The following is a 13423-nucleotide window of genomic DNA, read 5'->3' on the forward strand; positions in this document are numbered from 1 at the left end:
TTGGTGTTAGCAGGGATTACCAGGGATATTAAAGGGGTCATATAATGCCATTTTTGTACAAGCTAATATGATTCTTTAGGGTCTAAATTAAAAGTTTGTAATATACTTAAATTAAAAATTCTCATTAGTATTGTAAGAAAACACTTATTTTACCTGGTCAAAAACAGCTCTGTTTTCAGCACGCCGTTTCAGTGTATATGACTTTAAATGATCATGAGCTTTGCTGACTCCGCCTCTCTCTTCTATGCGTCACCAGAGCCGCTCTGGCGTACACCGTTTGTAACACAATAACCATAACGCGTTGTTCGGTATAAACGTGGGATTATGCATTATATTGAGAACGTCATACATAGAAAACATGCCGTAATGTACCCTGAGTGTAAACCTTAGACGCATTCATTGTGAAGCATGCAGCTAGCGATTTACAAGGATTAATATAAATATTAATATAAAGTTTAATAAAACATTACACTCACTTCAGTTCTTTTGGAGGTTCAGCAGGAACACGAATATCTGCTACCGATCCTTTCTTCAGGAGCTGCTTCTTAGCAAAACCAGCTTTATACTGACCCTCGTTTATAAAGCAGTCTGGTGTGTGAAATGATTCGTGCAAACATGAGCATTGACGTTGCTCGTGGGGAATATTCCCTTCGAAAACAAACTCAGCCACTGCATCTTCAGCGGTTCGGATTTAGAAACATTAAAATGACTGCTGTGTTCGTTATTACACCCAAGAACAGAACACCACAATCGCTTAGACGCCATTCTGCTCATAGACAGTGCTCCAGCATATCAACAATGACCGCGCCGACTATGATTGACAGCTAGCGAGGGCGGGTCTGTGTTGAAACGCGGCTGTCGCGGCTGTCAATCAACAATCGTGGGAGGGGCGTCCGTTTTATTTACGTCACAAAAACGAACGGCTCAATTTAAGACAGGGGAAAACATATAAGGAGATTAAAACAAAACCACTGGATGGATTTTTATCATTATATGATGTTTGTGTACAGGCACTGCCAACACACATTTCAGTACAATCAACTTGTAAAAGTGCATGTACCATTATATGACCCCTTTAAGGTATGGTTGCTAGGTGATTTGTGTTTTGGAAGCTTCAGAAAATTTTAACTTGATTTTTCTCAAAATTGACTTTGCTGAATCAATCGAGATCAAACAGTTGTATCTCAGGCATTTTTTTTTTTTTTCTGATTCCAACAAAACAAACATCATTTTGAATGTTGTTTAATAGAGAATGTGAAAATAATGTGTTAATTTGTAAAAAATCGTTGTGCCAGCACGGGTCTCCCACACACACACTTTATTTGTTTTGTATAAGTTGCCCAGGTGGAAAAACTACTGCCTGACACTGTCCCTTCCTTCTGCCATAGAAAGTGTTGACAGAAATTGCCTGAAAAAAATCCATGTATTGTTGATCTAATACTGATTTCAATATAGCTAACTAAATGATGGCGCTTTTCCATTACCAGTACCAGCTCGACTCGACTCGCCTTGGCTCGCCTCGACTCGGCTCGCTTTTCGCTCCGTTTTCCATTGCAGAAAGTACCGCCACAAATAGTACCCGGTCGTCATAGCGACGCATTTCGTTCCTCGTTGCCCCATCAAGCTCTCGCTGGATCCTCTCTTCGGCAACCAAACAAAGGAATGTCTGCACCTCCTCGTTTGACCACGGCGTATTCTTCCGAGTTGCCATAATAATAGTAGTAAGTTTAGTAACTATCTCTGGCCAAACTATTTAAAAATGGCGGGGTTATTCTGGATACTCCATCTGGCGCGTGCAATGATGACGCAGATTCTCTGTGACCAATCAGCAGTCGGCATTGTTTTCACGTCACATTTTAGTATCGGCTTAGCTCGCCTCAGCTCGCTTAGAACCTCGCCGGAGGTGGTACGAAAAAAAGTACCCGAAAGCAGGTACAGGTACAACTTTTACACAGTGGAAAACCAAACAAAGGCGAGTCGAGCCGAGCCGAGGCGAGCTGGTACTGTGTAGTGGAAAAGCGCCATAAATGACTATTAATGACTGAATACAATTTTTAATTTAAGAGTTTTTCTAAAATCCTGGGGGATAGAAAACATTTACATACAGATGTAAAAAATTCATAAAATGTAAACAAATGTAATAAGCTAACACTTAATAACAACTTTTTAAACACGCAAGTCCCCTCGAAATATTGTAAATATGTGAAATATATCAACTTTTATCTAAAGGGGAGTAGATTTCCCACTACAGGTGGTCATGTTGTTTTTAAATGCTGCCCGTGAGCTAAACAAAGAATGTATGAACAAAGTTACCAGATCTAAATATTCACAACAAACACCCTTTTCAACATGAAACCAAGAAATGAGACCTACACTTTCACTGCCTCTTCCCACAGCCTCTCAAATGTTTGTATCCCCCAGGATACAAAAACCTTTTTAGGGTTCAGACATCCCAGTGCCAAATCTGTCCATTCACATTATTCCAATAACAAAATCTTTAAGGATAAATTTAATAACTTGCTCCACCTCTGACAGGACTTTACTTTTCTGGTGACATCACCTAGGCCATCCGGTCTATTAGATAATGTTAAACAACAGCCGACTAGCTATTTTGCATTCAAGCTCAGCTAAATTTGTGTTGGGACCTGTCACTTTTCACAATCCAATCAACTTCTCGTCTTACCATTACATTTTTTCTCATTGAATATACTGTTTCAGTCAAAAGTCACTGTACAAAACTAAAACGGTTCACAAATGTCATTTCATGTCGACTTTAACCTACAACAAATAATTAAGGCCTAATGACCTAGGTGATGTCATCAGAGGCGGAGAAAGTTATTAAATTGCTTTTCTGATTACATCACCTAGGCCAAGTAGCTATTTCACATTCAAGTCTGGCTAAATTCAGGTAGGGACTGCCCACATTTCATGATCCAATCACCTTCTGGACACAAATGCCATTTCATGTTGACTTAAAAACAATTTAAATTTTTGAAAGCAGAAATTAAACATCAGCTCTCAGGCCACAAATCATACGTTAACATTTATATAATGTTAAAATACAAGTAAAAATTCATTTTACAGCTAAAGTCAATAAAGAGTTAGCTAATAGCAAGCAGGATGTTAAAAAGTGGCTTATCAGAAAGCTGAATTCAAAAATCATTACAGATTCCTGAACCCATGATTCATTCACACTTCCTGGCTCAAGAAACAAAGGCCATGCCGCGTGTTAAAAACACAAGTCGTGCATTAACAAGCAAGTGCGACTCCACCATCTTGTCCCCAGTTTCCTAAAGTCGTGTTGATGAAGGGGTTGAGCCTCGCAGTTACCCGGCAGCCATATCTGAACACACAGCTTCTGGAGCGTGGTACAGACACACTCTCACACCATAGCGAGGATAGCAGCCTGTGTGTGTGTCATCGCTCTAAGCACAGATCTGGAGATGCTAGAAGTCTTTGTGTCTCTGTAGTGCTAAAACGGCATGGAGATAAATGTTTATCTGAACACTTTCAGTATTCCAGAAATGAATCCACGTAGCATGGGCTGAGGAGGCTAAAAGCTACTACTAACAAAGGAGAGCGATTCTGTTCCAGCCTTCTTAGTGCACATCTTTTATTTATTTGTTTTGCCTGGTGCTGTTATTGATCTTGTTGCGTTTATCTGTTCAATGCAGCAGGCGGAATAAAGATATTTAATAGTCTGAGCACATTGTAAACCATTCGTTGGGAGTGTGTGTGGGGTGTGTGTGTTAAGAATGCAAGGGGGCCATTTTGAGTGGGTTGCATGTGTGACAGGAAAGGCTCGTTATCAGAGCTGGTCCGCACAGGGTATTGTAAGGCTTTATAGTGTGTTAGTGGGGTGGGCTGAGCTCTGTCCGTCTGTTTCTACCTGCGCTCATCCTCTCATTTACAAGATAACGTAAGTGAATGTATCTATCAGTACCGTGACTGACAGCCTTCCACGGAGGGGGAGGGGAGGCTGAAGAACAAAAGAGACAAATCTCAATGAAATGAGATGACATGTTTCAGAACGTCCCAGGCGGCGTTGAGAGGGATTTACCTTTGAGAATTGCGGCTTATAGTCTCTTAACCCGGCTGGTAGATTCATTTAGAGGAAATGGATTCCCAACATACTGACAAGGCAATAGATGTCTGTGCTGTGAGCCGTAAGGAAAATACTGAGGTATAAAGATCTGGTTTAAAATGCTTCCTAGGGTAAATGAAACCGTAAACATGACTTTAGCCTATTTCTAGGCAATAAAGCCACAAAAAAATGTTTTCACTATTTATGTATTTTTCAAAATAATTCAAGGGATAGTTTACGCAAAAATTAAAAGTCTGTCATCATTTACTCACCCTCAAGTTGTTTCAGATCTATATGAATTTCTTAAAATATTTTGAAGAATATGGGTAATCAAACAGTTGATGGGCCCCATTGATTTCCATAGTATGGAGAAAAAAAATACTATGGAAGTCAATGAGGTCCACCAACTGTTTGGTTACTGACATTCTTCAAAATATCTTCTTTTGTGTTCAACAGAAGAAAGAAATTCATTCAGGTTTGGAACAACTTGAGGGTGAGTAAATTACACAATTACATTTTTGGGTGAACTATCCCTTTAATTATATTTAATCATTTGTATTTAATTACTCCAATATTAAACAAAATTAACAAAATGACAATTCTTTGATTATAACAATTATATCAAAAACAACATTTATCATTGTTCAGCTTATTTTTCCAGTCATTTCAATAAAAATCCACACGATTGGGAGTTTCACGTGAGGGCAAAAGATTTCTCCATGCAGATTTTGCCTCGTGTTCAGCTTGGTCACACAGATTCACTGCGTTGGCCAATAGAAAGCTGACTTCTGTCTGAGCTGTGCTTCATACATCTATACCACTGACATTAAATAATGGACCTTTTATGCCCTCAAAATTTAGCTAATATGGACCCACATTAACATTATGACAAGTTTAAATCAAACATGTTATTAATGCCACCATTTGCGGTCTCGAAATGTAATGAGAAATATGCTGGCCAAATAATAAAGCAATTGTGACATCGATATTTTAAAAAAAAAGACAGAAGAATTATTGCTAAATCTGCAACAACAACAAAAAAAACAGCCAAGATTTTTGTTTTTAAAACAACCCAAAAGGTACTTTTCCCACCCATCTGTGAAACTCGTTTCCAAACAAAAGGTCCTCGGGAGATAAATTGTATTTAATATTTTACAATAATGACACTCCTCCCTGGCCGTGAAGAGTTGCGAGGCTGTAATTTGCTTTGTACTTTGAGAGCGGACCTTTAAGACTCCAATCTGTTCAGCTGCGTTCCAGCCATTTTGTGCTTTTAGAGAAGCCCCTCTCCATCAGAGAGTGAGCAGGCAGAGAAAAAAGGGAAAGAGACCAAAAGAAAAAGAGAGAGAGGAGGGTCTGGGGGAGGGGTGTATAGGATTTGAAGGGATATGTGCAGTTCTAGGGGCTTTGTAGACTCCCAAATGCCTCCCACAGGCCACAGGTCCCAGCTCTCTCTCTCTCTCTCTGTCTCTTACACAGTCTCTTTACCTGACTCTCTCACTCTCTCTCTTAGTGGCCTGAAGAGAACAGAAGGGTGGGGGCTTTGCAAACAGCACAGATCCATTATCGACCACTCCACTGAAGCAGCCTGGCCTCATCCTTAGATTGAGATTTACTGAGCTGAAGAAATAGTCCATCACACGCCGAGATGCGTTCACACACACGCGTGTGCACCCGTGCTTAAAGAAACTGACAAAACACCCTAGCGGATGTTAGAAGTTGATCTGTTTGCAGCTATTATTTCTTAAATGTATTGTCACCCGTCACTTAGCAACATGAATATTCATGCAGAAAGGGAAGAGGGGTAGTACTCATCCAATCGTCCCCCTTTTCCGCTGAGGCTTATTGTTCACTCAGCCATTCTTCTAAACCGGTAAAGCGTGGCTAAAAACACACCTTTACCGATGAAAGAGACCTGTCCTGCTTTCCGTGTCAATCCAGTTGCTGTTTTAATCCACTCCACCTCCAAGGAGGAAGGTTGAGACAAAAAGGCTGAAGTAAAATATGAATATTTCACAAGCACTCAGCTGTTTCTTTCAAAAGAGTGCCGGTGTTACCTTCGATAATACCTTCTGCTAGGTGACGTCTCGGCTCATTGTTAAATGCAGACACTCGCTGTGGTCATGCTTATCTTGAAATTAAAGTAGCCAGAGCAATGCAGTAATGAAATGGTAGGGGGTTTGGACAAGGTACTGACTTCACACTCCACGCGTCACATTCACACCTCTCTTCCTACATGACCGACAAGCGGCGAAGTGTCGACCTGCGCCACTCGTGTCACATCGTACTGGGAAGTACTTCAGTGCAGGTGCTTCAGCTGGCACCAATGCCCCGTGTCAGGAGGAACAGGCCGGTCTTAACCCTGCTCATCCCATTTACACTGCTGCTCATTTCCTTCGCCTTGAGATCTACAGCTTCAAACATACACAGACTTATTCTGCTATTCTCCCATATCCACCATGTCAAGTTGGTAAATTTTCGCCCCATCTCATAGCAGGAGATTAATACCTTCAGCCTGAATTATCAAACCTTATGCAGCTTTGCCCTCAGAGTAGCAGGCAGGAAAAAGCTGACTCCCTCTGGGCCGGGAACAGAAGCCGTTTGACAAGTGTGGTACACTTAGTCTGTAGCAGCTTTCTAATTTGTAATTGGCAGGTGGTTCAATTTCACAAAAGCCTCTACAGTCTCCCTGTCATACAATGCTACATGGAGGGAAATTTCAGAATAGATCTGGCTCTTTTATTTCCAGCTATAGGCTTGGTAAGGATTTCTCTACACACTGCTTGAAATGTTGTAAAGGAAGAATTTCAGTGACACTTAAGCCTTTTATTTCGGGAAGAATAAAACTTGACACATGGGGTTTAAAACCAAGAAACAAACAAAAGCGGCTCACAATATATGATTGTCTGTACATCTTAACGTAAATGCATTGTGTTCAACACTGTGCTATTATGTGAGTGAGCCAATCATAACAGAGTTCATTTACCTATAGAAATATTAAAAAGGCACAGAAACTTTTCGAACAACGTGTTCTAATGGTTAGATATCGGGATACATGAATATTTAAATTCCTGTCGATACGATAAGCCATTCATTTTCATGTCAGGATTGAAAACCAATAAATAGTCGATATTAAAAAAAGTAAATAATGTATTGAATATTAATATTTACATACAAAAATATACTATTGTGTTTAAAATTAAAAATGGATAATCATTTTGGAGATCTGCTAAAGATTACAGTAATTACAGTAAAGAGTACAGTACTAAATTACTGTTTTTAAAGATTAACTTTAAGTCAGCATTAGATAGCAACTATTGGTACATCCAAATTTCTTCTATTTCTACTTTTAGATTAATAAATAAAAAAATCTAAATAAAACAAAGAAATCACTAAGATAAACAATGTGGTAAAGATGAATCATGCATCCCTAGTCAGGTTCACTAACTAAATTATGACCTTTCTGGCACAAAAATCCTTAAAGTGAGTGACCCTCCGGGGGAAAATAAATGCTACACGAGTATAAAATGTGGCCCTTTTAATTGAACCCATTTGATGATTTGATTTAAACAGCAAAGCTTCTGTTCTCCCCTTCAAGACAAGGATACGAGGGTCTCCTTGTCGCCTGCTCTGCCTCTGCCTGCTTTTCATCCCCCATCTCTCTTTCTGTCTGTCTAAATCTTGAGACAGCTGGAAGCAGAGTGGAAGACATGCATGGAAAAGTTGTCTCTCTACATGGGGTGATACTGTTGCTGTCTCCTCAGAAGAGCAACAGGGAGATGAAGACTGCTGCTTGATGACTCACTCAGGTGGTCAAATGCTGTTAGTCTCACCTCGTTGAATAATACATGACTCTAAGCCAAGAGTGAGCCTGGTTTCTCCCCCTGACAACAAACAGAGAAGTTTATTTCAGCAATGGCCCGAATGCTCTTTGCGAAGGTGATGCATGTCCATTTTCACCCCACCAAGTCTATTGAGTTCATTTTTGACTCTGTTCCAGGGAAAGATCTGAAGCTTTGTTCGCCTGTTAGTGTTTCTATAATCTCTCTACTGGATCCACTGACAAACATGAAACTTACACCGAGCTGCTAATCAGGCAAAATTGCGAGCAGACAAATAACCAGTCTTGAAATGACATTAGCGAGCTGACAAGGAACCACTCAGGTCTGGATGGAGGTGAGGACGATGTGCTCAAGCTCCCGGTGGAGATTTCAGCCTTACGGAAAAGACTGCAGGCTTTGGGTGGCTCCATAATTAGGTGACAGCTGTCCAGACACCCACAGGCAGCCAGGAGAGAGAGAAAAATAGAGGCCATCTTCAGGGACGTACTCATCCCTACTCAGCCTTTTGTAAATTCAACATCTAGACCTCCACCTCAAACATAACCCCAACAATAAGCTCTGTTCCAAAAACCTAGTAAGCTGTCCTGCCGTCTACTGTCACAATTCGCTGTCTAAAGAAACCTCACAAGTGACTGAACTGGAACTTCACACAAATAGAACTCCTAATGTGATGTGTACGAGTTTACACCACTCTCAATTTCATGTTTAATGTTAGCATGTTGCCAATCTAACCACATGATACTCTAAAAATATATATATATTTTTTTTTAAATAGCATGTTCAATTATGGAGTAATTTTTTTTCACTGACCTTGTCACAATGCATTTTTTTGTGATTTTAATGAAGCATTCTGGTGCACTAAAAGACAACATTTGTTTCAAGTATAAAAAAAAATCGAATTCGATTTGATTACCTTCGATTCAATATTTATTAACTTATCAGGTCAGTACATGCCAAATTTCCTCAAAGAAAAATAATCTCTCAACTAATGCTGTAAACTATACACCACAGTTGGTACATCATTTTAATATTAAATGTTAAAATGAATTGTTTAATTATTTGTAGGCTACATATAAGGAAGTTTTTATAATAACGTTATAATAAATTTAATGACAATGTTTCTTCTAGTTTTTTAATACAAACATTTAAATGGTGGCTGTCATAAAACAGATTTATTCAAACATACATTTATTTTAAAGAACATGTTAAGTAAAAATATGCAATAGCCTATAAATGCATATATTTAGCAAAATTCTCCCAAGTACATTTTTCTAGCTGACTAACGAGTTTTTGGACATTGAATGGCTTTTCTGAGGTAAATGCATTGGACATTAAAGGACATTGTTTACAAGCTGTTTTATTGACGCCTTCCTGCAGTTGAAACACTGAGCAATTACATGTGACATGATACAGATTTCGGTAAGTTGTATAGTATTTCAACATACCTTCATGTTTATTTCGTGTTGTGACTAGTAAAGCGAAAGATATGATCGTTCACAAGCGCTCTGGTTGAACTGAGGCGCTACAACGATCTGTCAGGCCACAGAGCGCCAAAAAAGATTGCGACAGATCGAGAGACGTCTAAGGTCTCACTCCAGTCTGTGGGAAAGTGGCCAATTTTTTATTCTTGTGAGGTTTGTGCTAGCAATTTCACCCCGAACCCCTCCCTCCCACTTCGATTTACATAAATTACATATTTATTCAAAACGGCGCATTCTGCTGAAAAGCAACTAGTTTGCAGGTATAAAACACTCTCTAGGTAGGCAGCCCAATAGGTTTTGGATGAGAGTTATAATGAGCACAATAAAGCCCACCCCAACCCTCAGCCGAGCCCACTGTGGATATTCACCTCTCTTTATTGTCAGCATTCTCATCACACGGGTGGGAGTGGTACTCATCCAGCCAATCCCGCTTGATGAGCTCTCCATTTTAAAAGCCAAATGGCAGCCAGGGAGACAAATTGCCGTCACAGTACAAGGACATTGGTGTGACTGCAGGTTGTAAAGACGGACTGCAGACAGCCACGGCCAGCTCGCAGAGGCCTGAGTATTGATCTTATGTGTGTATAATCTCCCGGCTGGATCCATAAGCTGCCTCTGTGTAGCGAATATCCGCAAAGCTACAGGGAGCCTGGACACGAGAACGCCACTCAAAGGCCTGATTGATTCAGATGCTTTACTCTTCCTTCCATCCTAGTGGCCCTGTCTGCAATACAAATGCCTCTCCATCTCTCTCTCTCCCCCCATCTGTATCACACTCCACACTCACTCCTTTTCTCCTTCGTTCCTTCCTTCCTCACTCAAGCACAATCCATCTCTCCAACGACGAGACTACGTGCCTTATTTGCTTTTTTGCAGACATCCTAATAAATGCACACTAAGCTTGCCATAAAAACGTTAGTGGACAAAATGTATGAGGGAGATCTTCGTGTTGGCTTTCAATATTACTTCCTCTTATCTAATGTCATACGTACACGCGGCCGACTCTCTCGAGCCACAAAAGCAATTATTGTCTTGTTTCAGTTCTCTCCCTTGATTAGACTCTCTTTTTCCGTTGGCTTCTCGCCGTTTATAATACCCACTCCAAGGGTGGCCAGTTTTACATATTGTGTGTCACTAGACAAATATAAAAGGATTTAACATTTAGTAGGGTTTAATCCAGCATAGGCTTTGTGTCTACTTAAGCCGCTCGAATCAAATCTGATTGCAATAAGGCTGCAGAAACTGACCGCAAACCGAATGCATCCACATACAGCAAGGCCTGCACAATTAATCGAAATAAATCGCAAAATGTTTACACATTAAATATGTGTTGTGTGCCTTTTATAGGCAAGCAGCTCATGAACTAGTGTTTTCAGTGTTTCAGAGCAGTGCGGTTCACAGATTTTTATTTTACAGTGAAATATTACTAGTAATACGTCATTTTTTATATTTATATTTAAAAATGTTTTTATATTTTACATTAATAATTAATAATAATAATAAGTTGTACATATCAATATATTTATGTATATTCACAAATTTTTCCAAACTGTACGGCCCTACAAACAAGCACAAAAACATCATTTAAAAAAAATGTGATAAATAAAAAACATGCAGTTATACAAAACACAATGATGTCACTAAAGCATTAACAGATCAGCTATATGATGTATAGAACACTATAAATCAAAAGGAAAGGTTTAGGGCTGTCAACTTTAGTCGTTTAGTCGACAAATCGGTCGATGCCGTCTTGGTCGACTGACATTCTCATTAGTCGACCAGTTGCATTTTTTTTTTTTTTTACCAATAAAAAGAAATTTTCATTGATTTACTCATTCATATTTATTCCTTTTATAAGCAGTTATACATTACTGTATTCTAAATATAATTAGCCTATGTTTTATCCCCAACTTTAAATGCTTTAATTTAGGCTATTTTGTAACAGCGCACCACGTAGAACACTCGGGAACCGCACCTGTGGCTGGCTGCGCTGCTGCTTCGCGCTCAGTAAGGAATATAGGTAGTTTTGCTGTATTCATTTAGTTAGAACGCTACTTGTTTTGGCTTTAGTCGACAAAATGTCCAAGAAATCTAAATCTTTTGTCTGGCTGCATTTTACAAAAAAAGACGACAAGACTGTGGAGTGCAAGCTATGTGGCCTAAAGCTAACTTACCATAGCTCAACGACCAATATGGCCTATCACCTAAAAGTGGTAAGCGAGATAAGTAGCCGCGCCATTCACATATAGCGTAGAAAACGCTGGGCGCGGCGCGTTCTCCTTTTTCCAAAGCGCTAGGGCGGTTGCGCATCTCGATGCCTACATTTGAAATAACGAACTTGAGCGTGCAAAAGACGCGAATCTATGTGAGCAGGCCCAATTAAAGGGATACTCCACCAGTTTTTATTATTAAACTATGTTATTCCCTTAACTAAGACGAGTTGATACATACCTCTCTCGTCTCAGTGCGTGCACTATATCGCTCTGTATTGCCGCAAAACTATGTTAGCACTTAGCTTAGCCCATGCATTAAATATGGGCCAAGCAGAGAAGCGACCAAACACTTCCACGTTTTCCCTATGTAAACACAGTTACTCGAGTAGTGTAACTTGACCTGGGCTGGTGACACAAAATAAACCGTTGCGCTTTTCTAAGCGTTTAAAATTGATGACTATATTGTATGGCGGAATACCATATTTAATACCATATTTAATGCATGGGCTAAGCTAAGTGCTAACATAGTTTTGCGGCAATACAGAGGGATATAGTGCACGCACTGAGACGAGAGAGGTATGTATCAACTCGTCTTAGTTAAGGGAATAACATAGTTTAATAAGAAAAACTGGTGGAGTATCCCTTTAACGGCTTTATTATGCTGACTCAATAGATTGTGTTTTCTTATGTTTTTGTTTTTATTTGTACACTTGACGCGTTTGAAAATAGCCTAAATAATGTAACAAAATGAAAATAAACCTATATGCCTTCCTACTATTATGATTGTTTTTTAGGCTATTTGGGTTTTTTGTGTGTTTGTTTTAAAACGCCTAGATCGGCTGGACAAAAGTTAACCCATAGCTTTGAAAGTAAAGAAGAATATACAGACTATATACATACTGTATAAACGAGAGCTTTTGTTAGGATTTTTCATTATTTGGCAGTTTTAGCAGTTATATTTTTTGTAGCATGTGGTCAGGTGCGCGATTGTGACTGTCACTATAGACCTAGGACACAGAGCTCCTCACTTTGCAGTTAAAAAAAAATCACTTAATTGTCAAAGAATTGTATTATTATAGTTGTATGTATTATTGATGTTTTTTCGTAGTGGTTTTATAAATGCTCTATGACAATTGTTTAATAAATCTTCAATCAAAATACAAAACATCGTGTCTTTTTTTTTTTTTTTGTGACTGATCGTTGCACAGGATAGGACTTTGGTCCACTAAGGATTTCTTTGGTTGACTACAGCCCTTCAAGGTTCGCTGTATAAACAGCATAATGCAACAACTTAATCCTTGGATCCATAAAACAACACACAGCATATATGGCAGTGCAATTAAAATCTTTTTATTTTATTTTTATAGCTGCACCTTAAAAAGCGCCTTAGCTATCTTCAAAAACATGGTGACCATCCCTTTCTATTCTCTACTGCAGCAGTGATAAAATCAACTAACATGCCTCAGATGTGTGTGATTCAATTCAATCTAAAGCAGACTGGCGGTACTCTCCAAAACAGAGCAGGGAAGGGGTCTGCTGGGTTATTACTGACAGAGAGCTTCAGCAACTGTGTTTTCAAGGACCTTCAGCAGATAATGCCTCCAACCCGATTCCACTGGGGCAACAGTGCGAGGAAGAGGAGGAGGAGGGGGCAACCATCACACCATTCCTCACCTTCCCCTCCGAGCAAACACATCTCTGCTTAGCAGAAGAGATGGAGTGGAGAGATTGGAAATTACACAAATGGCTATAATTTGAAGTCTTCGCATTAAATAACTAAGCATACTGCTTGACCTTTCAGTT

At 39.5% G+C, this 13423-nt stretch overlaps 1 protein-coding gene across 2 annotated transcripts in view; it reads right to left on the minus strand.

The window, feature by feature from the left end:
- The window catches only part of rerea (arginine-glutamic acid dipeptide (RE) repeats a), a 124731-nt gene that overhangs the window by 82308 nt on the left and 29000 nt on the right, over positions 1 to 13423 (minus strand). The window lies entirely within an intron of this gene.

The sequence above is a fragment of the Rhinichthys klamathensis genome, unplaced genomic scaffold (genome assembly GCF_029890125.1).
Source record: "Rhinichthys klamathensis goyatoka isolate OS25496 unplaced genomic scaffold, OSU_Roscu_1.1 h1tg000269l_1, whole genome shotgun sequence".
Taxonomy (NCBI): Eukaryota; Metazoa; Chordata; class Actinopteri; order Cypriniformes; family Leuciscidae; genus Rhinichthys; species Rhinichthys klamathensis.